At 38.3% G+C, this 5,087-nt stretch overlaps 1 long non-coding RNA gene across 1 annotated transcript; it reads right to left on the bottom strand.

Moving 5' to 3' along the window:
- Nucleotides 1–1,802: 1,802 nt before the first annotated feature.
- Nucleotides 1,803–4,498, bottom strand: LOC144031946 (uncharacterized). Its single transcript, XR_013287636.1, has 2 exons — nucleotides 3,179–4,498; nucleotides 1,803–2,446 (listed from the first exon to the last, which is right to left on the bottom strand). It is a non-coding gene; the product is annotated as an uncharacterized LOC144031946 (long non-coding RNA).
- Between the last annotated feature and the right edge of the window lie 589 nt (nucleotides 4,499–5,087).

Here is a 5,087-nt window from a genome sequence, read left to right as displayed (position 1 = left end):
TTTTGCACATGTTTAGATAAAAAAAAAAAAGCAGCATTTTACTTGGCAAACAATGCACCGCTATGGCAACGGCGTGCGACAAAATAAAACACTTTCGATAACTTTGTATCTTAAACATCTTAAGATGAAGCACACCAAGTTTGAAGACAGTCGGATAAATTTTGTAGGAGGAGTTCGTTAAAATATGACCCCTAAAAAAGGCCACAAAAAAATGGCTACAAATCCCAACGTAAATCAAAATGGCGGACTTCCTGTTTGGTTTAGCAGATGGTTCCAAGAGACTTTTTTGTACATCGTGGGCTCTTATGTATGCCTCTAAATTATCATAGCGCTAGGTGAAACGTACAACCGGGAATGCTTCGTTAAAGAGGAGTTTTTTACCTCAAAATGTGATGACCGGCCCCTACGGGTCTTCCTGTTGGGTTTAGCCTATGGCACCAAGAGACTTTTTTGTACATCGTGGGCTGTTAAATTTGTCTCTAAATTTTCGTAGCTCTCGCTGCTTCGTACAACTGGGAATGCTTCATTAAGAGGGAATTTTTTCCTTTGCAAACTGTGCATGCCACGGCAACAGCGTGCGACGAAATAAAAAGCTTTCAATAACTTTTCATCTTCAACATCTTAAGATGAATCACACCAAGTTTGGAGATGATCGGATAAACTCTGTAGGAGGAGTTCGTTAAAATAAGACCCCTATGAAATGGCCCAAAAAATGGCAACACTTTCCAAAGTAAATCAAAATGGCGGACTTCCTGTTCGGTTTAGCATATGGTTCAAAAAGAGTTTTTTGTACCTTGAGGGCTGTTACATATGTCTTCAAATGTTGGTAACTCTAGGTGAAATGTACAGCCGGGAATGCTTCATTAAATAAGAATTTTGAAACACAAAATTTGATGCCTCGCCTCTGGCGGACTTCCTGTTAGGTTTAGCATATGGCACCAACAGGCTTTTTTGTAGATCATAGTCTGTTACATATGTGTACCAATTTTCGTGGCTCTCAATTAAACGTACCACCGGCAATGCTTTGTTAAGTAAGAATTTTGAAACTGTAAATTTGATGCCCCGCCACCGTCATATAGTATGTCAAAAACTTTAGATTTTTTACCATGATTTTGTCCCAGGTGTTGAGATGGTACAGCCCAAGTTTGAAGTCAATCGGGTTAACCGTGTAGGAGAAGCGGGCAAAAGTATGACCCCTGTAAATGTGCAAAAATGGGCCAAAATTGGACATTCAAATACTCATACCTCACTTCCTGTCTATTTTAGGGTACACATATCAAAGAGGTTTTTGTTCATCTGGATGTGCTACAGGTGCCACACAATTTTCGTAGCCATAGGACAATCGTAGCGGGACAGGGATCCGTTAAACCTATGTAGGTGGCGCTACAGAGCCATTTTTCTGTTATCATGTATGGCGACTTTAAAATATCAAATTTTTCGCCAGGCCCGATCTGCGTGTAAAGTTTGGTGAGTTTTCGTTCATGTTTAGTGCCTCAAAAATGTGGTTGTTTGCGGAAAAGAATAATAACAAAGAAAAAGAAGAAGAAGAAGAAGAACTAGAGCTGCGAGCAGCTATAAAGGGCCCTCGCAACCCGGGCCACGTTGGGGTATATGCAAGTCGGGGGACTTGCACGTTGGGGTACTGTTAAATAGACAAGGACCATGGAAAATAGAAATGCATTTGCCGTGCCTTGTGTGTAAAAAGGTGCAGTAAAAGGCCAAAAATGATGCACAATTCCCAAAATAAATTCAAAAGTGTGGACTTTCTGATGTGTGTGCAAAGTTTCATGAAAAGTCGCTCGTTTGATATTCAAAACCAGCATCTGTTTATTTGAAAACATTGCATGGCACAGAGATGGTGTGTGATCAAATAAAAAGCTTTTTGATGACTCTTAATGTGGTGTCGCTGTGCAACACATATGTATTCATGACATAGTGAAGCATTGTGACAGTTTTGTAGGGTCCAGCAAACAGTAAATGTGTGACAGTTATTCAAGAAAAAATGTAGCTTTGAAGCAGGCTAACCAATGACATCATCTAAAGGGGAAAAAAGCACATGAGCAAGCATAGGTATAAGTAGAGGAGAAAAAGAGATGAAAGAAGTGCGAGAGATGGAACAGGAGAGGAATGCAGCTGTTTATGTATAGCTGTTGTAACAGGACAGATTAAATAACACTTTAACCTGGGGTTAACAGCGCCCTAGGACAGATAAACTCTTTAGTGTAAAAGTTTTCTGGGACAGATGAATCCCTTGGGGTCAAAGAGTTTGGGTTAGCACATAGTCTGTCTTAGGATAATGTAACCTCCATGGATGAATTAGTCCTAGGACGCTTTGATCTGCGGGCTAAAACTTCAGGGGGGTTAACCTGTCCTGTTATATTGTGATCATCGTCTTCGTGCATGTCCTCAGTGGCTTCTTCTGTCTGTGTGGCAGCATTTGATACATCTGTAGAACAAAAAAGAATGAAGAATCATGTTAGATCTGTGAAGTTTGGTTGTCTTAGGTGTAGTTTACAGAACAGTCGTGTGCATATTTTTAGCATGGTAGTGTCTTAATACAAATGCATATTATGTAATGCACTGTATATGGATATTACAGACGTAATATTTGACGGTGATCTTATATTCATAGTTTTTGCCCGTTAATAAATAATATAGCTAGTAAGTAATAAGACACGCAAAAATGGTATAGTTGAATCCTCTGGGTCAAAAAGCAATGTTTTAGGATTGTGTGATGAAATGATGAATAAAAGTAAGGATACGACAGGTACATAAATGGTTATATATACACACGGACATATATATTTATACAGTATAACAGTGCCGCATGTATTGGTTTTAAGGAAAGAGTTGAAAAGCAGTGTTCAGAAAAAAGCATAAGACGCACAAAGTACCATTTCACTACATGTAATAAGTTGTCAAGTAGACATGTGAATTAAGTGGTTAAGATAGTGGCTACTGTGCAAGTAAGCTTCAATTGTCTCTAAAAGGTTAGCATATGTGTTCTACATGATATCAATGGCTAGACGTGCTCGTGGAGAAACATTACAAACAGAAAAACACACTAAAGGTGCCTTTAACAAACCTGTTAATAAATGAGAACTTAATACATATATGTATGGCATACTGTATATGATTGAGAAAGTTGTCCTGTTTAGTTTATGTATTGTATACTTACGGAAAAAAGTTGGCAATCTTTGCGTATGGAGATGATTAGAGGGTCTTTATCAAAAGAGAATTTGCTTGTTGATTTGTTCATGTTCTGTAGAAAAGCAAAGGAGTAGAAATAAATACAGTATCATACTTCATAAACATACAAGAAATTTGTAGCTGTATTAACCATTGTTGGTATTTGAAGTGATAATTTAGGAATAGAAGTGTAGTGATTGCAGAATTTATAGAGTGCTTACCTTGTATGACTTTGTAGATGGAAATGTCTTTTGTTGAAAGAGCTCTTTGTTGTCTACTATATATGCAAGGACAAGCATAAGTAGGTGTGGTTATGAAGTACTTGACCATTGAAATAAAGCAGTGGTATCAAATGTATGGACCGTGGTTTGGCTCAGGCCTGCAAAGGGGTTTAATGTGGCACAAGAGATAATCTTGTAAGGTACAAAAAATAATAATAATATAATAGGTATGCCTCTGAGTTTTCACAAATCTAGGTCAAGTCAAGTCATCTTTAGTTATTTTGCGCTTGAATCATCCAATCGGAAATGCTCCATAAAAAATGTATAGAGGGTGCGATTTATTGCAAATTGCACAAGAAATCTCTAAAAATTCATGTTAATGACAAGTCTGATGTGTGTGCAAAGTTTCACGAGTTTTCACACATGTATAGATAAAAAAAAACAAAGCAGCACTTTACTTGGCAACCAATGCATCGCTATAGCAGCAGCGTGCGACAAAATAAAAAACTTTCGATAAATTTGCATCTTAAACATCTTAAGAAGAAACACACCAAGTTTGAACACGGTCGGATGAATTTTGTAGGAGGAGTTAAAATATGACCCCTAAAAAAGGCCACAAAAAAAGTCTACAAATCCCATCATAAATCAAAATGGCGGACTTCCTGTTTGGTTTAGCACATGGTTCCAAGAGACTTTTTTGTACATCGTGGGCTCTTATGTATGCCTCTAAATTATCATAGCGCTAGGTGAAACGTACAACCGGGAATGCTTCGTTAAAGAGGAGTTTTTTAGCTCAAAATGTGATGCCCCCCTACGGGACTTCCTGTTGGGTTTAGCACATGGCACCAAGAGACTTTTTTGTACATCGTGGGCTGTTACATTTGTCTCCAAATTTTCGTAGCTCTAGCTGCTTCGTACAACTGGGAATGCTTCATTAAGAAGTAATTTTTTCCTTTGCAAACTGTGCATGCCACGGCAACAGCGTGCGACAAAATAAAAAGCTTTCAATAACTTTTCATCTTCAACATCTTAAGATGAATCACACCAAGTTTGGAGATGATCGGATAAACTCTGTAGGAGGAGTTCGTTAAAATAAGACCCCTATGAAATGGCCCAAAAAATGGCAACACGTTCCAAAGTAAATCAAAATGGCGGACTTCCTGTTCGGTTTAGCATATGGTTCAAAAAGAGTTTTTTGTACCTTGAGGGCTGTTACATATGTCTTCAAATATTGGTAACTCTAGGTGAAATGTACAGCCGGGAATGCTTCATTAAGTTAGAATTTTGAAACACAAAATTTGATGCCTCGCCTCTGGCGGACTTCCTGTTAGGTTTAGCATATGGCACCAACAGGCTTTTTTGTAGATCATAGTCTGTTACATATGTGTACCAATTTTCGTAGCTCTAGATTAAACGTACCACCGGCAATGCTTCGTTAAGTAAGAATTTTGAAACTGTAAATTTGATGCCCCGCCACCGTCATATAGTATGTCAAAAACTTTAGATTTTTTACCATGATGTTGTCCCAGGTGTTGAGATGGTACAGCCCAAGTTTGAAGTCAATCGGGTTAACCGTGTAGGAGAAGCGGGCAAAAGTATGACCCCTGTAAATGTGCAAAAATGGGCCAAAATTTGACATTCAAATACTCATACCTCACTTCCTGTCTATTTTAGGGT

Source organism: Festucalex cinctus, chromosome 12, assembly GCF_051991245.1.
Source record: "Festucalex cinctus isolate MCC-2025b chromosome 12, RoL_Fcin_1.0, whole genome shotgun sequence".
Classification (NCBI taxonomy): Eukaryota; Metazoa; Chordata; class Actinopteri; order Syngnathiformes; family Syngnathidae; genus Festucalex; species Festucalex cinctus.
The sequence above is the reverse complement of the archived record's forward strand: the minus strand, read 5'-3'. Positions and strand labels throughout refer to the sequence as shown.